At 45.8% G+C, this 26,708-nt stretch overlaps 1 long non-coding RNA gene across 1 annotated transcript in view; it reads right to left on the bottom strand.

Moving 5' to 3' along the window:
* LOC116849275 overlaps positions 1-26,584 on the bottom strand; it is a 29,967-nt gene extending 3,383 nt beyond the window's left edge. Inside the window, exons 1-2 of the long non-coding RNA XR_004379107.1 lie at positions 26,403-26,584; positions 10,744-11,099 (exon numbers count right to left, since the gene is read on the bottom strand). This is a non-coding gene — a long non-coding RNA (uncharacterized LOC116849275). The remainder of the gene's footprint in view (positions 1-10,743; positions 11,100-26,402) is intronic.
* Between the last annotated feature and the right edge of the window lie 124 nt (positions 26,585-26,708).

The following is a 26,708-nucleotide window of genomic DNA, read 5'->3' as shown; positions in this document are numbered from 1 at the left end:
GAGAGAGAGAGAGAGAGAGAGAGAGAGAGAGAGAGAGAGCGCCTCCAAAGCTGGTATTAATAATCCGACGCCGGATTCTCCGCCGTGCTTCTTCTTCTCGTGCACTTTTTCGATGCCTGACCCGTCGCTCCTCAGTCACGTTAATCTCCCTGCGCTCCTTTAATTCGCGCAGCGAGGCGTGCGCCAGTCAAATGAAAATGATAACGCAAATCCCATAGATTATGTTAAAAATGCGATATTTTCACCGCGCGTTGCTTCATGTTCGACATGATCTCTGTGAAACCTTGTGTATTACGCTACTCCATGTTGTCCGAGAACAAAACGAACACACCCGTCGACCTCGAAAGCGGGACACGGTCATTTCTTCCCTCAGAAAACCCCATCGAACTCTCCGAGACTCTCGATCGACGACGACGATCGAGATGTTACGCCGCGTCGCCCACTCGCGTAACACTGCTCGACCGTGTGAATCATGCGAATGCTATTCGGCTTATTTGCTTCGAGAAAAAGAGATCACAACTGCACAGGTGACAACTGTACAAGGTTTTTTTATATTCAAAATTAATCTATATAATTTACTCAAGTCTATTTAAGTCGAAATTTTGGCCCTACCTTAAACTTTGAATTCTACAACGTAGTAGGAACTAAGTCAACAAAGTAGGTTTAATTCTAACGATACAATTTACCTCTATTTTGACTCTGATGATATCTGAAATTTCCCATTTCACTTTCTTTAGCATCAAGATAGATTATTATATTATACACTTCAGAATATCAAAATAGGTGTTGAATGAAATAATGAGGCTGAAAGTAAGATCAAAACTTCGACTCGAACTGGTTAAATAGAATCAAAAAAGATTGACGTAGATTTGAGAATATCAAAACAAGTGTTGAATAAAATAATAAGGCTGAAAATAGGGCGGAAATTTTGACTCGGATATGTATATTACATTTCTACATACAAAACTGATATGAGCCGGATCAAGCGGCGAGAATTTACATCTTCGAGCGAAGGCGGGGCAAACGGTGGCGAACGAGTTAGCACTCGATTTTACTTACTGCTATATTAATACCATAACGGTAATCGCGCGTAAATATTATACCCACGCATTCCGGGAAGTGTGTGTTCTTACTCGTGCGAGTTTATCTTCTCCCGAATCGAAATTTTGGTTCTACATTAATCCTGCGAATATCGTACAACTTGAGGAATCAACGCAACTTCTTTTTCTATATTTTATGTTATGCTAAGAGAAAAAATATCGAAAAAATAAGAAATATTTATTTGATGAATACTAGTAACACATTTATTTGTATCGATATACATATTTTTACATTGAGAAAAAATTTTTGGTTGCTACCGTTATGTTTCTGTCTGAGTGTGTGTCTGTACTTATTTGCGCATCGTGGGAGATCAATCGCCTTCTTGATCACGCGGACGCAATTCGACTTGTGAACATATTACACAAGGTGGGGCCAACAAATTGCCCAGCGTGATTTACCGTTGCCTTCGATGCGTCGTGACGGGTTGTCGTATTTTAAGATTAGGTTGTCGCGGGTAATTCCGTATTCATAGAGCCGCCGCCGCCGCCACCGTTCGGGCCCGTATACAGGCAATGAAATATCGCGAATAGTTATTTAACGCTAATTCGACGACGCGCGCGAGCGCGCTATATAGCGGTCTCGCAACGAGCGCGCCTGCCCGTTACGAGACGTTTCGTACGTCGGCGAAAGTCGAAGGGGCCCTCTCGCTCGCTCGGGCCGCCGCTCTTTCACCTGTCACACCTCGACACACTCGTAGCGAGCCCAAAAGGCTAGCGCGTCCGAGTAACCGGATTAAGGCTGCGCGGATTACGGAATGAAGAAATACCCGCCACGATTCGCCACGCGGACGGGAATTACGCGCACGCAGCACGGCGATAAGTGCGTGAGAGCGTGCGTGCGCACGCGAAATGTTGGGTTGTCTTCGAAGCGAGACACAATAGCGGAAGTATCGCGACACCGATACTTAGCCGATACTTCCCTCAAAGTTCAAGAGTCTCGCTTGCAATTTTATTCTACTTTCCTCTTCGTTTTGCGAAAATCACAGTTTCATGAACGAAGAGAGAAGTAAACCAAGAATAAAAATAGGCAACGCATTGTGTGATGATGAAAAAGCATTTGTCTTTCCCGAATATTGTTAAGTAGAATTTGAAAGAGGAACTCTGCCGAGTCTAAGTTTTAGCCTTACTTTCGAGTTGAACTTTCTAACATCTGTATATTCTGAAGGATCTGTGTATGCTTAATACACATGAAACTGAGATCTTACTTGATGCTTCTAAATGGCAGAAAACGCACAAAATGCCATTTGTAGGTTCTAAAGAGGCAAGATTAGTAAGTTAAATAGAATCAAAAGATATATAGATTGCGCGGAGTTTATCTTAATTAAAGTCTATTTAAGCCTAGCCTAAACATACTTTATATACTTTCTCATTTGAAAAAAAATTTTTCTCAATGTAAAAATATGTATATCGATACAAATAAATGTGTTACTAGTATTCATCGAATAAATATTTCTTATTTTTTCGATATGACTTATGGAATCTTGTCGATATTTTTTCTCTTAGCATAACATAAAATATAGAAAAAGAAGTTGCATTGATTCCTCAAGTTGTACGATATTCGCAGGATTAATGTAGAACCAAAATTTCGATTCGGGAGAAGATAAACTCGCACGAGTAAGAACACACACTTTCCGGAATGCGTGGGTATAATATTTACGCGCGATTACCGTTATGGTATTAATATAGCAGTAAGTAAAATCGAGTGCTAACTCGTTCGCCACCGTTTGCCCCGCCTTCGCTCGAAGATGTAAATTCTCGCCGCTTGATCCGGCTTATACCGCGGCCGATATTACTTTCTTCAGCCCATCCCTATAGAGGAGGGTCCATAATATATACGTTGATACGAGTGCGACGATAGCACGGAAAACGAGGGCGCCGGCGGCTGTAAAATTATATGGCGTCTTCTTTGTGCTTTCACGAATTCACGAAGCGTTTTTACGGCCTCAGGTACTCCTCGTAAATTGGCGGTGCCTATGTAATATTCCGCTATAAAAGGGTAAGCGTAATAGGGGGAGAAAGGTGGTAAAAACTCTTCGACGGCAACGACCTTTAATGAAAAGCATCGATCGAGGTGTTAGCAAGAACACTTCTCGGCTAATGTCACATTGTTTATCGACTAGCTGAGCTATATGTTATTAGCTACTCGTTCCCCTTCTGGCGATGTACCCGTTGCGAAAAAATTGCACAAGTATACACGAAAAAAAAGAATTTCTGCCGCAGTTAATCATGATTTGCTGAAAATGCATTTGCCTAGATAGCACAAATTTGTGCAGCTAAACACAGTTAAAGGATGTTTCGAAAACGTTCAAGAGACGCTTGAAAAAAATAGGATGTTATTTGGACGTCTTTGAGACATCTTTTGCTAAATTGTTCTGTCTAAGTGTTGCTGTAACTAAAACTTTTGCTACTGTTGCTATCATTACGTCGGTTTCATAGTTACAACAATATCTAAGCCTGATCTACAATGTGTTCTTTGCTACCTGCTTCTCGTCCTCCATCTTTTTCTGGATAAAGATTTGAAGTTTAATCAGAAAGAAATGAAGACAAAGAAACACAGAAAGCAAAGAGCACATTGTAGATGTAAGTTTAGGTACCACACAGAGATTCTTATTGCCGCAGTTAACTTTTTCTTCCGTGTACTAAACGTAGGCGGTCCATTAGTATTTCAATTTCGTGATTATGTACGACTCTGTTATCGTTGTGATGTTGAGAACCAACAATTCCGATCTTCGCGCGGTTTACCGCCTATACAAGAACATCGGTTTAAGTCACGCGAAGAGAAAGTCTTTGGGGGGAGCAAAGTACAAAGACTCGCGAAATTCAGTCTCATGGTTGCCCGTTGCAATTACTTTCGGGAAGTACACGCTCATCTAAAATTTAGCCGAGACGGATTCTTTCTCACAGCCTGACCATAGCTTGTCGAGCTCCTCGATGGCGATGGCGGCGGCAGAAGAAGAAGAAGAAACGGGCGGCTCCGCGTGAGGAAGCCGGTGTGACTTTCCTACCGTCATCGACGGAGATTGATACAATTACGTCCGCGCGCGCGGATAAAGCGATTAATTCGTGCCGGTGGCCCCTTTTTTCGCACGGCCGCGCCGTACCCACGGGAAACCGGTGTATCAATTATAACGGCCGGCCAGTTAATAATAACTCGCTCATAATGACAATGCTCCTCCTTTGCGCACACAAGCGCTATTAATACGAATTAATACGCGCCCGACGATAAATACGGACCGGTAGAGAAGGCCCACGTAGCCGAAAGACGTTTCGTAAGGTGTCGGGGACGTTCGGCCGGTCGGTCGGTTGGTTGTCCAGTCTCTCGGTCCGCCGAGAGCTACTACTTTTTGTGTCAATTAATATTTCGTCACGGATCAGAGGCGGCTAAAAGGAGCGCCTAGAAACCCTCCGGGCCTCGCCGCCCATTCGAGCGCGTACTTATAGCCACCGTCGTCTCTTTAAACGGTACATCGTGCCATCACGCGGGGGATTTTCTCGTCGCCGCGCTGGGAATCGGTTCGCCCCGGCTCGGGTTTGATGGAAATGGTATTCCGATTTTTGCGCCGACGTCTCGTAATTTGCAGCAGTCCGTTGCGTGTTAAGTGGTTTACGCAAATCACCGACAACAAGTGGCTGGTGATCAAGTGGCTCCACAGCACGGACGGAAAAGGTCTCGTATCGCCCAATAATGTCTACTAATCGTGCTAATGAAGCGTGGGGCGCGTCATGCGACGCGATAATTTTGCGTTAATAATGTCGCGAGGTCCTTCCTGCACTCGTACTTCTCTTATCGGACTGAATTTTCTGGCCGCGTGCTAGTCGCCGTCACTCGGTTGTTGGTATGCAAGACGGGGAGAGAAGGAGAACGAGAAAGACGAGGAGGAGGAGGAGGAGGAGGAGGAGGAAGATGAAAAGCCGGCCGTCTAATTAGACGCGATAGAAACGACGACAACGACGCGACATTCCGCGTTAGACGCGTTTCGATACAGTCGACCGAGTCCCCTGAGGGTACGCCCGTCTATTTGCGCGGCTGTAACGCCACGTTATTATTTATTCGCGATTACACCGAGTAACCGGGTAGCTCGTCGGTAAATTAGTAGATCGTCCGATGACTCCGCCGCGCGTCGCCGGTGCTGCTGCTGAACCCGACATCCGGCTTAATGACGCGAGCTCGCGAGAAAAAAGGACGAGCAAGAGGCGGAGATCGCACCGCGTCAGGAATCCGCTGATCTTAATCGACGCGCGCGCGGGGATAAGACGCGCAGAATGTTGCACATCCGCGTGCCCGGGATCCTGTTCTTACGGCCCAAGGATACGCGAGGAGCGAGCGCGATCTCCCAGGACTCGGCTGGCGCGGGAAATCGATGACGTCCGCATCGTCGGATGACTCAAAGCCATCGGGATTCCGCCGTTCCCGCCGCCTTTCCTTTTTCCCCGACCGTTCAATCGGCTAATAATCCGCCGTCGCCGCCGTTCATCAGGATAAACTACGTGAGATAGTTCGGATGGTGATTCTCGAGAGTTAATAATTTTTGGTGCATCCCGCGATCGAGACATTAAAGAAAACGTAACGAGAGACTCTCTAATCGACTCTCTAAAATTCTACCTTAGAGTGAATTTCACTCTAAAATTCTACCTTACAATGAATTTCACTCGAAAAATAGAGTGAGAGCTGAATCATTCGTTAATTAAAGTAATTTCTGTACGCGTACAGAGTGAATTCTCCGAATGGTCGAGCGAATATTTTCACTGGAAATTGAAGAGTGAATCTGACGTACGGTGAGTTGCAAAACGGTTTAGACGCGATGAAGTCGGGAGCACTCTCACCGAATTGTCAAAACTGAGAGTCATTACCGACGGACTCACGCGATAACAATACAATTAATAATATAATTAAAAATGACAGATAATGATAAGAATAATATAATTGATACGATTGAAATATACACGGAGAGAGAATATTATAATTTTTTTCACATAAATTCTCTTTAATTTTACTGTGTTTTTAATAATCCAAGACTGTCAATAGGATCTTTCTTGCTACAGAAACATAATAAATTTCGCTAGAAACATAGCAAGTGTTTCAATAACACCTTACAGTTCCTAAAATATAAAGTAGCGTGTATAAAATGGGAGGATAGAGTGAATTACTGGTTATAAAATCCTCTAGAAATGTTTACGATAAAATTCTCTCCGTGCATAGAATGAGAATCTATTCTGAGCTGGAGTGAAATGTTCACTCTTGTGTGATTCCGAGTGGCAGAGTATTATTGTTGTAACTGAAATTTAATTTCAAACATGATTCAGAGAGTACGTAATATAGAATTCCGCAAGACCGACGATTTCCGAGTTAAATGATTCCGCATAGACAGTTACTTGACAACTGAGGGTCTGAAGTCCACGGTTTACCGGTTCCCGTGCCTACACCCGTCCGTGTTTAACGGAAAAGGACTGGAATCTCTCATTGGAACAGGTACGCCTGGTATTACGCGCATTTTTCGAGCCCCAGTTGGCGGTCGCACAAATTTACATTGCCTCTAATGGAGCCGTCGATACGTCGTCTCGGCCGGACGATTCCTGTCGCTATCGCCGCCGTCGTCGTCCGGCAGAGTCAATAAAGTTAGAAGCAAATACACGCGGCTTAACAGATTTCAAGCGAGTAACCGCGTTTCATTACACAACGCGCGCCGTATCTCAGCCCGGGAAAATAACGAGCCGAGATGTTTCCACACTCCGACGTGTATAACGCACGGGGCATATCCAAGGCCAGGGAATAGCCTTCTCGCGCTCAAGGATAGACCGTACTCTATCCTCTCTTTACGCGGCTTTAACTTCTGCTCTCTCGCCGGGTGCATTAAATCGCCACCTTCTCGCGCTGGACGCGCGAGAAGCGACCGCATCATCGCCCCGTTTACTGCCGCACAGCCACCGCGAATGATGCATCGGCGGCTGCTTGAGAGGCTTCGCAATCATCATCGCGTCGCATCGCACGATGGGACCCGTCGCGAATGCACTCCGTCGCGTTGCACACGGCGCATCGGTGTCTCGCGTAGCTGTCGTTTCGCATGGACGACTTATTGCGAAAACGGCAGACTCTCGCCGCCTCAGCCAGTAAAACGTAACGGTGTGACGTGAGCGGCGCGATCGACGACTTTGACTTTTAGCGGGAGGCCGTGAGACGGCCGTTATCGCGACAACGCTCTTTGATTAGTCGCCATTACGACTCAGTTTGAACGATCGATCGATCGATCGATCAAAAGCGCGATAAAGATATCCCGCGGCGATTTCAACCTCGGGAACGACGAAAACTATTACGACTTCCGGAACGAAGGAGCCGACCGTGTTAATCCGCCTTGATAATAGTCCGATCCAGTGAGTTGCTCGATAAACGTTTCCGTTTTCCCGCGAGACTTCGCTGAACTGCGATTTGCGCTCACGGCAAAGGTTATCGCGCCCGAACACCGGTGTCTTTTATAAGTCCCTGGGAAACAGAGATAAAAACTAACGAGGTCGCATTGCATTGCGTTGAGATTTCATGAAGCACGTTGGAAGGCTAGTTCGTGAATAAGCGCGACGTCGCGTTCACCAGATGCAGTTGCGGCGACGACGCGCAGTCTTTGCGGATTTGACTCGCGGAAACATTAAGGGGACGCTTTAATAACGAATAACCCTCTCTAAAGTTTATGTCGTATTAGTTGCACAGAATTGCAAATGCTTTTACATACTGTCAAAGTATGTGTAATAAAGACATTTTTAAGTAGACATCTCGAGCTGTCAGCGTAAATATTTACTTGATATAAAAGTAGCGTGATCGTGTCTATTTGACATGACGTTTTATATGACAATCGCTTTTACGTTATCGACAGTTTTGGAGTTCGTCATTCACTTTGGCATCCCCTTAACAGAAGTCTATATCGGGACACCGTGAAAAGATATCATAAAAAAAAGGAAAAAAGCAGAAAAGGAAAGAGATCGGAACCGTGGGACACGGAACGTGCGCTTACGGGGATGCAGGGTCCGGAAGCGACGGACGTCGGGTTCCTCGATGGTGCATTAATCTCCCGAGTGCTCTGTCGAAGGAGGGGAGGACCGAGAGAGCGAGCGCGGCCGCTGATCGGAGAACTGAGAGGCGCGAGGAGAGGGTGGACAAAAAGGGGATCGTTTCAGTTGGAGTAAGCGAGGTAGCGTGCCCCGGGGCCTCCCTGTGCCGGAGCCAATGTAAACGGGGTCGTCGGTTGCACCGGTGGCGGTGTGGCAGCGCCAGCGCCAGCACCCGGCACCGGCAACGACGGCGGCGCGGCTAGGAAAGCCGCCGGCAGCAGCTCGGGAGCGGGTTTATGAATGCAGTCCTCGGCGCATTTATGCCGGTAGCTGGAGGCGCTTATAAATAAAGGACCGCGACGGAGAAATGAAAGGAGGAAAAAGGGGGTGGCGGGCGGGCGGGCGAGAGGAGGAAAAGTCAGAGAAAGAGAGATGTGTGGTGAAGTGAGGGCGGTAGGACGGGAGGACAGAGAAAGAGAGAGAGAATGAGATGGAGCACGAGGAGACCGAGAGGAGGGAGGGAGGAAGATGGAATGAGCGCACGTAGTGTGCGTAGCGCGAGCGCGGATTCAATTATTCTGCGATTACAACGCGACTGGCGACTGGCCGGCCGACTGGCTGCTTCGATCACCATGGTGCCTCTCTTTGCGCCATGTTTCTACGTCGTGGCTGTTATACTGGGTGATCGATTCAAGTGCGACGACGCAGTGGCAGAGGGACGGCGACAAAGCGTCGTCGCGTTGTCACAGAAGTGTTAACGACCTGCTCGAGTTGGCTGAAGCCAACTCGCGTTGTTCGAACAGTGAAACTTTGTTTCTCCTTCTCTCTGTTTTTCACGGGAGAGGAAGCATATTGAAATAGTAATCGTAATATTAACGATTGATTTAGTTATAAAATATTGATGAATAATTAGATGAGAATACTGTTTCACGTTGTTTTGAGTACAGTAGTACACGGAGAAAATATTATAGTCCTTCTTATACTAATTCCTTTCAGTTTTATCAGTTTTTAGTAATCCAGGAATAGAGTCAATAAGGCCTTCCTTGCTAAGAAACATAGTAAATTTTGCTAAAAACACATCAAGTGTTTTAATAGTACATTTCAACTCTTAAAATATAAATAACATATGAAATGAAAAGATAGAACAAATTACTGAATCAATCCATTTCTCTAATTACAAGGTTCTATAGTAATTTTTACTATAAAATTCTCTCCATATACACATATTGTTCTCGATTTTGACGAGAGCGACAACGTTTGCATTTAATGCTGCCTTTCCGTATTGATATTAATAGGATATAATGGTGCGGGATTTCGTGTATGCACGCGGCTCGCCACAACTCTCTCCCCTTATGAAAGACGATCACCTTGTATAAGTATTGTACAAGTGGTGACTGGCCGATATTCTGTCCGTGCACTTCGCACGCTTTTGCTCCCGCAGCCACTTATGCACAGCTCTATCGCGATCACGTCGAAACTATCGCGATCTGTTATTGCACACCGGCTCGATGCACCGCACGTCATACAGACGCCGATAAGCCACCGGCAAATCTGATAAGGGACGTTAGCGCTGTTCTCTCACGTGTTTGAAATCGATACGACGAAGTCATCTACTGTGCTATCGCTACCGCGAGTGTTGCACAAGCGGCTGTCGATGTCTATCGCTTAAATATTTACGATTTATATGTACACAGCCAACGCGTCGATTGTGGACGATAATGGTAAATATACAGTATATGGAGTTTCATCTCGCAACTTCAATTTGCTCTCACAATAAAGAACTCGCAGCCTGCTATATTGATAACCGCGTATCAGATCTTCACCTATCCCGCATCATATTTGCCGTGCAACGTAAGCGAAACCAATCGTGCCCAATGAAATCGTACTCTGTCCGAATTTTCGACTCCGCGCTCTCGATGGATACATTCGAAGCGCGAGGATCACAGACCGAAGATCGTTCATCGGCTTTATCGCGTTCTTAATTAATCCCCGAGCAGATCCTCGAACTATCGACCGAAACGGGGACCAACATCGGACCACCTCGGCAGCGGAACGGTCGTCGTGACCCTCGACTCAGCGCGGCGCGGCGCGTCGGGTCGGGTCGGGGATGAGAGCGCGTATAATTACGCGGAAAGAATCGAACGGGCCTCTCTCTCCTTCTTTCTCTACCCGGGTCCGTTCTTTCGCCAAGTCGAGGGATCAAAGAAGACGATATTCGCGGACGATGTTACCTCCTCGACCGGTCGGGCGACGCGTCACGGTTTTAACGGGGGAACGAGTTCGGCAGCGGCGCGTCGCGCCGCTCGACGTTCTTCACGAAGAAGGCGTTCTCGGCGAATTTGCGTGAAACGACTCTCCGCGCGTATCGGTGTGGTACGGGCCAAGGATAAAGGTGGTAGCAAGAGCGCCGCGGCGGGCCTCCTTCGGAGGTGGGCAAACTCGCGAGAGCAGGAGGAGGAGGAGGAGGAGGAGGAGGAGGAGGAGGAGGAAGAAGAAGAAGAAGAGGAAGAAACAGATAGATGAAGACGAGAAGAAGGAAGAAGCAGGAGTAAGCAAGAGAAAGAGAGAACGAGCGAATCGAAGGTAAAGGCAGACAGGTACTCACGGACGATCCAGGTAGCTCCAGCGCTCCAGCGGGCCAGGTACTCTCTCGGCCAGGCAGCCTTGAGCCAGTGAGACTGGTTTCTGTTTTTGCTTCCATAGTTCCATCCTTCGAGGCTCCTCGGTAGTCCATCCTTCTTCGACTCTTTTTCCCTTCGCCCGAGCTCGCGGCGCGCACTCGTCCCGCACGTCCCTTCGATCTCGCGCGTTGGCGCGTCTCTCACTCTTTCCTCTCGTCTCCGCGTCTTCCGTCGATCGGTATCTTCCTACTTTCGTTCCCGCTGTTTCCCTCACGCCGGCGTATCATCGCTCCTCGTTGTCCCGCACTCGTCGTGACGCGCGGTTATTTCGGAGCGATCACTGAAAAATGAATTGTACCCGTCGCAATGGAGACTTCGTTAAAGGCTAATTTGAGTGCACGATAACGTCACGTTCTAAAGCTCGTCGCGGAATACTTCCGACAGATGTAACGTAATTATAAGTCGCGCTCTCGCCGGTTATCATACGTTGTTTGAATCTCCGCGGCGGGAAACGCGAACCCGGCAGCGCGTTTTCATTTCGCGTCGACTTCTAATCACGACTAATCTTGCGAACATGAAGTATTACTCGCTGCATGGTCGCACGGTCGACAAGGTATATATCGCGTCGACGCGGTTTCGCAATTAAACATGTGTAAATATCTACACGCCACATCTGCAATGACGATCGACGGATGCGATGACGCGACTCCATCGGCGTCCACCGATGCGTCCGGTCGCGCAATAATGGAAACGTCGACGACACGCGGCGCAGAGGATGCCGCGCGATCTCACCGCCGGGCTTTTAATTACGGCGCGCGGTTTTACGAGCGAGCGTGGTTGGATGTCAAAAAAAAAATGCCACAACCGTTCTCTCACGTCGAGAGGTCGCGCGCACGGAGTCCCATAAAAATTTCTTCCAGCCGAGTATGACTGAACTCGGCGTTTCTCGCGTTTCTCGTTCTCTCTGTGTCCCTGTCCGTCTCGCGTTCTACCGAATATCCATGTCCAGGCGTTCGTTGTACTTCCAATCCACTTTATTCCGAGTGAATTATCCTATGCTATTATCCGACCAAAAACGTTATCCCATGGTCCTGATCAGATTGATCCCAATTAATTATCTCATTTGTTTAAAGTGATGTTATCGAGTCCTAACTATTAATGAGGTCTTGATGATTAATAATCCTTATTAACAAGATCCTAGTTGTCATGTTCCGTTAAATGACTTATCAGCACTCGATAACATCACTTCATACAATCCAGATAATTGATTGGGCTCGACCTGATCAAGACCATGGGATAAATTTCTAATCGGGGATGCCAAAGTGGATGGCCGACTTGAGAAATGTCGATAGCGTAGAGGCGACCATCACGAACATCACGAATATTATCATGTTACTCTTTTCGTATTCCTCATACATTAGATCTATATTATATATAGATCTCATATAAATGTGTGCTATTTTATTTTACCATATTTATAGGAAAATTTAACCATAGATATTTCTGCAAACATTTTGTATATTTTTAAGTTTCTAAATTTAATTATATAAAGATGCAGCAATGTTTTTTAAAATTTTCTTGAATAAAGCAAACGCATATTCATATACAAGCTGCAGAAATTTTGTATCAGGAAAATATTATTATATATACGCTAACTGATAGCTCGAGATATCAATTTTTAAAATTTTTTATCGTTTTCGTCACATATTGACCAATATTCCAATTCACCTTTGCACGTATTTTTGTGTAGCACTTGCGATACTGTGTTACGTGTAGTACGACGTAAATTTTATAGAAAACGGTCAGTATTTTGTCGGTAAAGTATTCAAGGCATTCCTTTAAGAAGCCAAGAAGAAATGCACGATAACGTCACGCCTCGGAAGGTCAAACCAGCTGGCCGTTCCCTCATTTGCGAAATCAGTCCGATTTATATACCTGAGCGAATCGAACGGATTAACGCCGCGAGTGCGACGGGATCTTTTTGGAGATCCTGACCCGCCGGATCCTTCCGCACGACGACGTGGGCGCGTGATACCGCGAAATACTTATCTGCGCCTCGCCATCTCGGTCTACGGACAACGTCATCACCGTCGGAGCTGCCGGATTCCGAAGTGGTTAATTAATAATACAGCGACACGGTGCGTTTCCACTTACATCGTCCGCGCGCTACCGAGATTAATTATCATCTCCCGTCGCGGCCGGACACGCGTATCCGTTACTGTGGCGTCGATGTAATCGGGGTCCGCGCGAAATCACGATTTTTCCGCGCGTCGACCTGTGAGCGCGGTCCAGTGACGCGATAAAGCGATTTCTTCCTTCTCTCTTTCCGTTCACTCCCTCTCGCCCCAATCTTTATCCGCCGTCGCGCTCCCCCTCGTTCTCCCGCGCACCATTGCACGGGCTCCCCCTTCTTTCTTTCTTGCTCCCCATCAACTTACTCCGCTGGTACATGCCGGACAGGTCGGAACGATCCGGACGGTACACGGCGGATCGGGACTCGCGCGGCATTCCAGAGTCGGCTTCTTCGTGCACCACCACGATGCGTCGGTTGCGAGGAGGGAGAGAAGGGAGGAGGGCGCGCTTTCTCGGCTCGGTGTGTCCGGAATCCGTTGTTACCTCCGTTGCCGAAGCGCGGCACGACGGAAGGGATCAATGGGGGACCTCTCCTCCGCTTCCCCCCTCCCCTCCTCTCCCTCGGCATTAACATTAAGTAACAGTACCCGCTGCATACTAACTGCCGTATTACCGCCCCACCACGTATCTCATTCAACCTGCGGCTCGTCAACGTAATCAAATACTCCATAAAGAACGCCCGACGTTGCCACCCGCGCGACCATACCCGAATCTGCCCCGGGGAACGCGCTGTATCCCGTTTCCGTCGGGAATCTGGACAGCTGGGTTCGAGGAGCGTGACGTCATCGCACACACAAGCGACGTTTCGAATTCGTGACGTGGAGTTCACCGAGTTCGGTAAATTCTCATGTGTTTTTCGTAACTCGCACGTAAAAGAACAATACTAGTGGCTGAATCTCAATAGCTAATTCGAACTAAGCTACTAAGGCTAATAGTCGTTACTTGAAATTTTTCTCAAATAGGATGCTCAAAATATAATATATAGGTTTAGGATTAGAGATGTAAGTTTTTTAATTGAATTGCAATTACAAATATAATGTCACGAATGTCATATGATTCAAATAAGAAAACTCTGATACAACCGGAAATTCAAATTTGAGTGTCTCACGTGAGATGAATTTCAAGTAAAGACTATTAATACTGCCCATAGTTATTATTTGAGACTTATCTCACAAGTGAGATATTCAGATTTAAATTCAGAGAGTTTGGTGAGAGTTTTTCAGTTGAAACGCGCAATTATAGATATAAATGTCGCATATAACATTATTAAACTGTAAAGAATTTAGATCTGACTCTGAATAAAAATTTGAGTATCTCAACAACAAAGTTTCAGGTAGCTACTATTAACACAGACCTAAGACCGTTTTGCTGTTGTTGCTAAGAGTTGGTCATTAGAGATGAAATATATTCATTTCGAAATAAAAGTTTATATCAGCCGGTAGTGCAATTCCTAAGTATCTTATCGATACTTAGGAATGTGCATCTTACATGTACCAAAGCGTCACTTGTTTCTGGTAGCATATATTTCTCGCTATATCGCCCAAGTTTAAACAGCTATTAATATAAATGGAGCTTCGACAGTAACGACTTCGATAGTTAATCCTATTTGAAAGAAACATCTCAGCTGCTATGGTTACATAGCAGCTATGCCTTCTATTAACCCTTTTTTTGGACGTAAGATACGTCATCATATATGTAGCAAAGAGGAAGAGCGTGTGCATCAAATAATAAATAAGCAATCAAATAAATTACGTGCAAAGTGTGTGTTCGAATTCTTCGCATTGCTGCCGACCATCCACCGTGTTATACTGTTCTGTTTCTTTTTTTATTTCAAACGGTTTCTGAACGAAATAAATTTCGAGATCCAGCATCTCTGCGTATCTGCACCTGAAGTTACGATTGCAACCGCGTTGAGTGTTTCGCGCGACGAGTGGTCGGAACACGCGGAACTCGTTTATGAGCTTCTAATTATTTTCCACCACACTTCGTGCTTATTTTCTAGCAGAGCTTATTTTCTACCACCGATGAAACGGCAGAAACTCGATCGTAAACGCGAGCGGGACGAGCAATTCGTGCCGGAACATGTGCTGGAACCGAATGATATCCGGCCGGATCGACGTCTCCTTACCTACGGTGGGGTCGTTAAACGTCGAAAAGTGGCCGTTTCATTCACGAAACGTCGGCCGCCTCGGACGAGAGACGCGAAACGTATGATTTCGAGAGACAAGCCGCTCCGTAATCCGTGTGTCGGAAAGCGCAGGCATCATACGAACGTAAGTATTATTATACTGCGAAAGAAATAGAGACGAGACGTACGAATAAGTATGAGAAAAAGCCGAGCCCTTTTCCTGCCTGTGCTCATTCCCATAATAATGTTAAGCAAAGTAAGTTGGTAATTTATTGGCACGATTGACATGAGAAATCTCGCAAACCCAGTAATTTTGACTTTAATGAAACTTTTCATATATATTTATAGGTAAAACAAATAAATTTATAAACTCTCCATTTCTCACCTATAAAAATCATGTTTCAACATGCAACTGAAAGATTTCTGAATTCCATTTACTTTACATACGTTTATGTAAAATTTAATTAAAACTGCGGAATTTCTGGATTCGCGAGATTCCCTCGTGAGATAACATCTCATACAAGACTCTCGTAAAAATACCATCGGTAAAAGACAAATAAATCTTCAAAAGGTCGATGGGATCTATCTACTTAATCGAATACATTAAACGAGGGACATATAATCTAATGGCGTCAGCAACGAGAACCAAGCTAATAAATATTGATTACGTGTGTGCCACCACGTGACAGAAAAGGCCGTCACGAGCATCTTCTTCGAGGAAGATGCAGTTTTCTTGGGAGAAAAAGAGGATTGACTTCCTCTGGTACGTACACGAGGAGAATATAATAGTCTTTTTTTCATATAAGTTCTTTTCAATTTTTCTAGTAGTGCAGGAAGTAACTAGTAAAATCTATCTTGATAAGGAACAATAAATCTCGCTAGAAACATAACAAATTTTTTAATACACTGAGAGAAAAAATATCAAACAAATAAGAAATATTTATTTGATGGACACTAATAACATATTTTTAATTAACAATAATTTCTTTTAAATCTAGAAAATATATATTCTACTAAAACTACTAACCGCTATTTTTCATTAAAATTTATAGTTGTCCTATTTAAATAAAAGAATTTAGATTTAAAAGTAAATATGTTAACATTTACACCGAATGAATATATTTTTTATTTCTCAGATATTTTTCTCTCAGTGAAGCACGTTTCAGTTCTTAAAATATAAATAGTCCATATAAAATGAAAGGATAGTCAATTGTTGCAAAATGTCAATCTGTTCCTCGCTTACAGAAGAACTTGTAGCAACTTTTACTATAAAATTCTCTCCGTGTATGCAAGAAGAATCAAACCGCACCGACTGTTGTTTGCGCCGTCACCCGCATAATGAAGATCAAAGTTGCTAAGTCGTCGCGACGTGTCAGATATCCCGGCTGGCCGCCTCCGCCACGAAGTTCCGGGCCTTCGTCAGCGAATGTACGAACAGCATCGCCGTGTATACTTGCCGCGAACGCGAGTCGCAGGACTCTTTCTTCCCGTGACACGGTGTTGACCCCTTTAAGAATGTTGCTCACTGAGTTCGCTCGGCCTCACCCGTCACGGCTGTTACTTATTGCCGATCTTCAAGGAGATTCGCTCTCGTGTATTGTTTATGAACGACGAGAGGTTGCGGCACGACGACGGGGCGATCGCGAAATGCCCGTCGTTTGCAACGTCGTGGCTCGCCGCATGACGAAGTGACTCTCCGAGTGCTCGATCGGAAACTTGGCCGTTTTTACAGTCGCGAGGATAACGATGCCGGGTAGCGATTCTCTCATGGTCGCCGGTAACGACAGTCAAGTCTTCGAGTAATTGGCCTTGCACGACGCAAGTGAGATTAACTGGGAATAGGAATCGTTAATCGATGCGTCGTCTATCGGACGCGGAATCCACAAGCGAGGAAGCTACGACTTTTACGCCACGCGGCCGAGAAATAGACGCCTGCGACGGGACAGCGGAGCAAGCGAGAGACAGTGTCGAGCCGGTTTACGAATTTTTTTCAAATTCCACGGTGGTGGTTCTCCTCGTTTGACACCGCGGAAAATCGAGCAACATCCCGCCGCCGCCGCCGCCGCCGTCGCTTGACAGGCCGGCTTTCCTGCAGCTGGCTGATACTAACGTATGCCGAGCGATTTATGAAAGAAGTGAAAGCACGATGTAAATCAGCGACGGCATGGCGCTCAATTAAGCAACAATTTATTGCACAATTACGTACTACTCGATAGGGCGCAGCAACATTTTACCGGCGTGGAGACCAGCGGGAAGATCGCCTGCTAACCAACTGATTACTACCTTTCCAGCAGCGCGCGACCACCTTTCGGTATCACCGATTAAACGCAGAAAGAGTCCAGTAGAAAATTTAGAAAGCAACGGCAGCGAAAAAGCGGAAATTGAGTAAACTAGATATAATCCGTGATGCAGGCATTTTATATGGGCGCGATACGCACACGAGACACACTCTCGCGGCTTGTAATACACTGTTTCGAAAATAATTAACGCTCACGACGAGATGTAGTCGGGAATGCGTTCCTGCGCGATTATTATTAGCGTAATGACTCTAAAAATCATCGAGTACAACTATTACTCGTTGATATGGATATTTTCTAACAGCAATCTGGGAAAAGAGTCGCGCGATTTGCATAACTTGATCATCTAAGGACAAATAAAATTGAGAATACTGACGGCAGTAGAAAAGAGAGAGAGAGAGAGAGAGACGCGCAATGAGACCGCGATGAACCATTATAAAGAGACGGGTTACTGAGCGTCTCTCATTCGATCAAGCGGCATCATTATCGTGATATTGGTGGGACGTGAACAATTCGCCGATAATGTCCAGGTCCCGGGGATGACCAAAGATTTCAGCCGACTGTCGTTATGTACCGTACTTCACACGTACTAATGCGGCTACGCATATGCACGCACGCATACATACACGTGTGCACGCACGAGCTACGCTCCGTACTCCTAATACGAACTAATTGGACGCCGAGTTAATCATAGTTCCTACCTCTGGAGCATTCCGCTGGCCCACCCAATTATCGCATCGGCTCCGGGCGCGCATTAATTGAGTTATTTTTAACACCTGCCCCGTGTGCTCTCTGTGTGCAGCGCGGCGCCGAGCGCGAGCTGTAAATTTGTAGCGGCAATAACCTCGTACACACAATAGCGAGACAACGTGTGTAGAATCAAGCGTATCACTTCGAACGCGAGAGGTGTAAATTGTGCGCATAAAGTTGCGCTGCGTCGGAAGATCACCCGAAAGAAAATTCGTCATTTATGGCGCGAAGTGTAGGGGGGATCGTCATATACCCTAAATTATCTGGAGTGGAATCTCACTTGAGTTTTCGAGTAAAAACTCACGAGACAATAATAAAAGTATTACCACTCAAAGTCACGAGACTGAATGTTTAACTAAAACTTGAGTGGACTTATAATCCATACGAATAAATGTTTCAACACTCAAAAATAAGAATACAGTGTGTCCGACGATATTTTCTATAAGTGCAGATTAGGTAAAAATAAACAAAAATATTCTTCTACCATTTCGCGAACTACGTAAAATTTTAAATCCTCTGAATCTCAGAGGACTTTACTCTTGATCTCTCATGAGAGAATTTTTTTAAAATTAAAACAAAAATATTCTAAGATATATTCTCAAGGTTAGAAGAATTTTATCTTTTATCTACAACATAAGTCTTATTTTGATAGAAATTCTTCTAGTAGAAAGGCAGTCTCTATCTCAAATAAACATACACAATCTTTTAAATAACGGCGAAGTGTTTATGAAAAGAAGCGTGTTGTAATAATTCCCTGTTCCACGAAAAATTCATAAATATTTTGAAAAATATCGTCGCATTGCAGTGGACATCGTGTATGATGGATCAAGCAACGCCTCAAAACTTTATCTTTGTTATCTTCGAATCCAAGTATGGAACGCTGCTTGGTAGTGATGCGGGACCGCGGCAAGAGGATAAACGCAATCTTGGCGTTCCGGCAGTCACGATGACGATATTTCATTCCGATACTTCCGATACGCGATAGCGCATGGTAATTAGCGTGCCGCGACCATCTGCCCTCTTATCTCTCCTCCGCGCGCGCGCACATACACACACACGCGTATACATGTGCACGCGCGCTTATTAAGACATCTATATTCATTAAATAAATTTACACTCGTAAGTTTCTCTTTTTCGCCGCGACTGCGCGTAATTGTACCGTCGATGAAGCCCAAGGGCTGGCGGCTGAAATTCGCAATTACGCGCGGCGATGCGTGCGGCGTACGCCCGCTACGAGCAACACTCCAGAAAATTTCCGGGCTGGAAGAAATCACGGCCCGATTAGAGGAGCGCGAAATTGCCAGGTCATTAGGGGGATGCGATCCGGAATACACTCGCGCGGAAGGAAAAGCGAGGAGTCGCGGCGGAAGCTCGCGCGATGGACGCGATCCTCACCGATCGCGAGAACGATAACGCGCCTATGATCCCAATAAACGGCGACGTGATAATTAACACGTGAGAACCAGCTCCGCCCGTGGTATCGTGGGCACGCGGGCGTGTATATTGGCGCGATCGTCGTTGTTGCATGAGGGAATATACATCGCTGGCCGCGTCCTCGTCCTCGCGTATACGGCCGGCCGACCCGGACGAACTCGTTCGTTCTCGCTGCTGGAAAGAAGAAGCAACACGTTCCGCGACATGGGAAGAATAATAACGGTACGACGCGCTGCCGTGGATAAGGATACGAGGGATTCCACGCCGAGGCGTTAGGAGGACCTCGTTATAGCCGGCCGTGCCTTCCGCCGTGGAGTTGTATATACACGTTCCGCACGACACCGGGACACGAGGCGCTTGGACGTAGGCGTCGACGTCTCAATTTTCCGATACCACCGTCGAGAGATGCAGAAGAAGCGAACCGAAGGGGCCCTCGAGTTTGAGCTCGAGGTCGATGGACCGTATCCGTATGAATTTTTATTGCAACTTATCGATCGATCGGGGAACTTAGAAAACGTTGTTAGAGATCCTTGTAATCGCTCTTCCACCGTCAAATTTCACACTAGACTACTTTATAACGTCTCGACTAGATATTTATACCATGGTCCTGATCAGGTTGATCTCAGTGAGTTATCTGGTTTGTATAAGATGATAGGGGGTTATCGCCTCCTAATTATTAATAATCCTTATTATTAATAAGGTTCCGATTGCTACGCTGCGTTACGTGACTTATCGGGATCCGATAACATTACCTGATACAAACCGGATAACTGATTCAACCTGATCGGGACCATGGGATAAATTTCTAGTCGGTACCTTGTACCCGTAGACTAAGTGCGTGAACCGCACGCATTCTATCTTGAGGCTATAATCGAGTTCGCGAATAAACGCAGACCGATGATAAAGAGAAAGAGAGAGAGGGAAACCCGCATGTACGGTTATCTTTCGTGCAGTTTAACATGTTATTGCGCGCAGCACCTCTCAATCGACTCGCCGATTTCGCTCCATCGGTCTGTCGATGTGTCTGGCGATTCGTCGCGTTTTACGCCAGAGAGAGAGAGAAAGAAAGAGAGAGAGAGAGAGAGAGAGAGAGAGAGAGAGAGAGAGAGAGAGAGAGAAAGAAAGGCCTGACAAAAACTGTTTAAAAAATCCCCCTCGCTCACCCCGACATTCCTCGGTAAGAGCAGGGTACCGCGGTCCGATATGAATCGGGCAGGCGGACACAAAGAGGAAGAAGAAGGATACGTTGGATACGCGCTCGACGGCGAGGAGGGGCGAAGAGGCCGCCGGTCACTCTTTTTAATTGACGGGCACCGCATAATTTCAGGGTGGCCTGGCCGGTCCCGGTCAACGATGGAGGAAAGAGTGGAAGGACGGGAGGGAGGTAGAGGCTAAAATCGTGGCGCTGCGCCGTGGCCGCTCAGACGGCGGAATTCCGCGGAATTCCGGGACACCGTATGGACACACGGAGGGCGCGATCCCCGGGACGGGGCCCCAGGAGGCCCGGCGCGCTTCCCTCGGCGTCGTCGCTTCGCATCCGTGGGCTTAGTCACGCTGCGCAACGAGCTCTCTTCTCTCGCAGCCCGCGGCTCTTCTCACACTTTCTCTCTTTCTCTTTTTTTCTCTCTCTCTCTCTTTCTCTCGCTTCTCGGTCGCCGTCGTAGCGCGAGGCGGCCGCAACACGGCCGAGCTATTACGTGTCGTTATTGGAGCTTAATAGGCGCGCCGGGCCCTTCGGTGGATATGCCGATTATCGGGTTACCCCGACGCCAACCTACGCCTGTGCGCCCGTAAGTACACGTTGTTATGCGTGCGCCTACCGTATGGACGCGCGAGCATGCCGCTCTTTCAGGGGCGGATCAGCGCGAACAACGAAGAAACTCAACCCTTCCGGTACCAGAAAGCGTACGATGTCTTTGAAATATTACTACGGTTCCCGAGAGAGAGAACGAAAGAGAGGAACTAGCGTTTTCCTCAATTGACTATTGCAACGTTTAGACGATGATGCACTATCATATACGATGATGTAATATCGTATGAAACTTCTCGAATCAATTGAAGTTCACTAAATTTTGTCAGATATTGCAAGCAGATATATGTTGCTAACACGGAGAAACAGTTAGCTACGGCAGAGACATCTATGTGTAGTAAGAATCTATGTGTAATAGTTAAATCTCGTTGCAACGTATGAGTATCTAAGTATGAGTATGTAAGAGAATCAAATCCAATTGATTCTCAAGTTCCAATTAATTTGTCATAGAGAAATCTCTTTCTCTCGCGGATTATTACGGATTATTACAATTTTCCTTCTGACTATCGTTTTCTATAACAAAATAAACTCTACTCGTTTCTTTCTTGTTGAGGGCTTTCGAAAACCGACCGATACTGACTCCATTATTCATCCGCTCCTGAGTAAAATAACGTACAGGTGCGTTTTGCTCGAGGGAGGAGAGAGAGACAGAGAGAAAGAGAGAGAGAGAGAGGGAGAGGGAGAGAGAGAGGACGTAAACGTACTTAGGTTCACGCGTACCTTACGGAACGAGAAGAGAGTCGGGAGCGCGCACGCTACCGTATTTCTCTGGAAAGTGATCAAGACGCGCGCACTCGTTCCGCGATCGTTTCGAGAGGAAACGCGGCCGCTCGCTCTCAAGTCGCGCGCCACCGTTCTGGCAGGTGTCACGGGCGGCGTAATGAGGGTCTTCGTGTCCCTCCGTGAGATGATTGCGGAACGACGTGCCGGCGCGCGACACTTCGTCACGGTCTCCCTTGTCTCCCGACGCGCACGTGCTCGGACCGATTACGGATATCGACGGGATCGTGCACGCGATATCGATCTCGCGTCCACTCGCAGCCGCTTCTCCCGTATCATTTGGAGACGCTCGAATCGGTCTTATTCTCGCCTGTGGTCCGACAGGGAGACGGTGGGACCGCGCGCAGATAAATTATCGAGCTGCTGTACGACGCGTATATCTCGTTGATTTAATTACCGGTCCTGGCGCGGTGGCGGAAAACATAATTCACTAATTAATTCCTCGTCACCTCTCGCGCGTATATTTTACGACGCGATATCCGCGTGCGTGCGTGCGTGCGTGCGTGCGCACATGTGCGATGTGTTACGACACGCGAGCCGAACCGGTGCACTTTTGTGCAGCGAGCTATCCTATAGCTCCCGTTTGCCGCGGGGAATGTTCCGCGCTCGATACGATCGGCGCACGGAGTCACCAGATATTACGAGGCCAGCAGCAATGCTCCCTCCGGTTTGCGAGGTACACGGCGAGTGCGACTCCTACCTTCGATCGGGTTACCGAACGTGCAGACACTTGCACACACACTTTTAACACGAGCTTGCGCGGGACTTTCAGTCGCTGAGATAACGCGCCAGAAAACGTATACACCCTGTGAAATTGATCGAATAAATTCGCTCGTTTCACGAGCGTCTAGTGATCGATAAATTCACGGGACCATCCAGATCGTGAGGTTCTCTTCGTGAGGATTTATTATTGACTTTATATGAAAAAAGATTTTACGAACACTTTTTTGGCAGAAAAAATATTTTTCCATGTACTTTTTAGATAAAAGTAATGTTGAGGTATGAGGAGATAATGGGATACGAATAATAAGGCAATGCAAAATGATGGTACTATCAAATAAAAAGTAAGACAGATGTTTCATAACAATTGTTAAGATCTCCTTTGTTACTTGTCAAAAATGAATATGCTCTATCTATATTGTGCACGTCTTATTTACCTCGTGTGACTTGTTTACCTAATCGGACGCGATATTTCACATCTGCATGAACTCCCTCCGATATAAATTTACCTTCCGTTCGATTACTGATCGCGCACGGAAGCGCCAGATGCATCCGCAAACTCGCGTACTGTGCCTGCGGGAGCGCTGCATCGCCAATGCATCTGGCTGTAGTACCGTAGGGACGAGGAGATGGGAAGGGACGGGAGAACCCTCTGTCTCAATGGGAGCCCCGTGGTACGCACCTGTGCGCTTTTCAACGGTGAATGGGGGTCCCCGCAGGGGAGGGACTTGAAATGAGTGGCTTGCGCCGGCAAGGGGTGCGAAAACGCTCTATTAAAGGGACACGCACGTCCACACATCTGTCGCAATCACCGCGGTATTGTCGGCAAGCCAGAGGCGATTTAAATGGGGTTAAGCTTGCCCTCTACGCCTACTTCCCCCTGTGTTTGCATATCCGATCCGCGTACATAGGCGCCGACAATGGCTCGTAAATTTCGCGCCGATTGCTCTATCTTTCTTCTTACTTGACGAAATAGCGTGGCAGCAATTTTACTTTCCACGATTCTTGGTATTTACGTATATGAGGAAAGGATTTCATAAATATTTATGATGGGCTAGTTGTATTATCATGTGTTTGCGAGAGTAATGCGAAATATTAACTGTATAATATAATCAAGGTTACTGACTCCTTCGCGCAAAGACTTTTATAGTAAAAATTACTACAAAATTATTATAAAATTTTGTAACCGAGAAGTAGATTTTTCTGCAATAATTCTGCAGAAATTCGCTATCCTTTCATTTTATATGTGCTACTTATATTTTAAAAACTGACATTAAGATATGTGCTGTGTTTCTAGCCAAATTTACTATGTTCTTTAGCAAGGTAGTCCTTAATGGTAATCTATTCCTGGACTAATAAAAACATAATAAAATTGAAAAAATGTGTACAAAAAAAGCTATAATATTTTATCTGTGTTCGAATCTAACACTAAGCATTTGAGATGTTACTTTGTTCCCAACATTTTGAGATATCATATTCCATCACGAATTTACAACAATAATTTATATATTCATTTTTGGCGTAAGACTAATTTACGTAAAAAGTTTGCATTGTAGGACAGTACTCATAATTATAATTTGCATTTAAGGTCATCTAAAATTCATCCTTAGGTGCTATACGGATCATTTGAATGTAGCTGCGAAGCATCTGAAGATATGAACCTAAGGCGACTCTAAATACAAAATCGGGCTATGAATACCGGCATAAGAAATGGAATAATTCGCAATTGTAGATTCGACGCCTATGGGATACGACGTCGCCGCGCCTCGTAAGTCGCTCTTTCATGAATTTTAGGGGTTGCTCGTCAGCACGCGTGATCCCGCACGTGCGCCACGTTCGTCCTCTCACACGTTCCACGTGCCCGGATGGGCCCTTTAGGCTTAGGACAACGCGTAAGAAATCCGAGAAGACGTTCATTTATACGCGAACGTAGCGCGCGAAATCCTTCTCCGTCTTCTCTGCCTTCCCTCGCATCCTTTCGCGTACACGATTCTTCCGGCGCTAAATGTAAGACGAGACCCGAAGGCTATGAATCGCCGCGGCCCCTCGAACGCACTTGAACATGCTGTTTCGTGCAACCACGCGCGATAAGTATTTGCCAGTCCCACGTTCCCGTCTCGCGGAGCCCGATCTTTCAAGCTCGCCTTGTCGACGCCCGGATTTCCACCGGACAGATTAACGTCACAGACCCGTTCGAGATAACGTTATGTAATGCGTATGCGCGCGGGTGTCCCACTTTTGCAAACGTGTCGACCGATTTCCCACTCGACAAAGAAGGTCGCACTGAACGGCTACGGTGCGAATAATATTCGTGAAAATCCGAGGGAACTCGTGGGAAACGCGCGAAAAACAGTCGCGATATTGGACTCGCCGATTCGAGTCCAACAGCTCCAGGTACGGTTCGTTAATTCTTCGTGTACTCTCAGAACGTGTGTGTAAGACGAGACTGAGCGTAGGTTATCGATTCCCAGTTCTACGGGCACTTGAGCATGGTGCATGCACGGTGCAATGCGTATTTGCTTGGGGAACGCTTGTCGCCCTAGCAAAGCGATCTCTCTCAAACACCCTGCACATGTCAGCGCCAGATGGTTAGATTGAATTTCGTACGCGCAGCGCGCTTTGAGATAATGTTGCGCGCCGATTAGACACATATTCAGTTCTTCGCGTTAAACCGTCTTAGAATTTCACGTAGAAAAATGTTCAGCCGCGGAAGCTAAGATAGGTATAGTTGTGTCAGCTAAAATGTATCACTGAGAGAAATAGCGATATTATATTGATAAAGTTCATACGAAATGAATGTATAATCCGAAAAGAGTAATTACATTATGTCGATACATTATGTCAATTGAGAGAAAACACCTGAACAGTAAATTTATTTTAAATCTGTCCCCTACGTGCGCAAATAATGGTGATGTTTATATGAAACACTCTACAATAAAATAAATAAATAGGGAATGATGTCTTGTTGCTGTATATCGAAACTAATGCTGCAATTCTATATAGAATCGTAAATTGTTCTTGTAAAATACGTAAGAACTTATGAGTAAATTTATAATTCTATGCAATATTATATGTTATACAATTACTTGTAAATATCTACGATTTCATATAATCTACGATATTTACAAGTGATTGTACGACATATGATATTGCACAATATCATATATATATATATATATATATATATGTATATATATATATATATATATATATATATATATATATATATATATGTATATATATATATATATATTATATATTGTAATATATAATATATATTACAATTGTAAATCTACTCATAAATTCTTACGAATTTTACGAGAACAAGATAAATTCTTACATTTTACGAGACTTACGATTCTGCTTAGAATTGCAGTATAAATTGATTAGCTATTTGAGTCTAGGCGTTACGATAAAATATATCCGATGCTAAATATGCATAGTAATGACTGCACTTTATATTCGTCAAAAACATTAAACTGACGTTTCGCATTGCAAATACAAACCAAGGTTTTTCATTGGTTTTCAACATAGATTAATAATCGATATGTATTCAACGCAAACACAGAAACAGATATCTTTTGTACTCACATGATTACGCCACTTGATCCTCGTGCCACTGAAGGATGATCCCATATTCCTCGGATGCGCGACAATTTCCCCTTTCCAATGCGCTTTGTTTCAAGTCGTTACGTTGTCTACAAGTGGAGTTATTCACAATCACATCGACCCGCGTCTTAGATCGTTCGGCGTTGTCGCCGCAGCGAGCAGTGTATACGTCACGGCGCGACACGTGAATGGAATGCGGCTACTCTCAGAAGTCACCTTCGCGCTACGTCACGGCGCGCTACGTGACGGCGCGCACGGGTACGACTGCCTTCCCCCCCCCCCCCCCCC

The sequence above is a fragment of the Odontomachus brunneus genome, unplaced genomic scaffold (assembly GCF_010583005.1).
Source record: "Odontomachus brunneus isolate Ranch 3 - 2012 unplaced genomic scaffold, Obru_v1 Obru_scaffold_005, whole genome shotgun sequence".
Taxonomy (NCBI): Eukaryota; Metazoa; Arthropoda; class Insecta; order Hymenoptera; family Formicidae; genus Odontomachus; species Odontomachus brunneus.
Note: the sequence above shows the minus strand (reverse complement) of the source record. Positions and strands in the feature narration are given on the sequence as shown.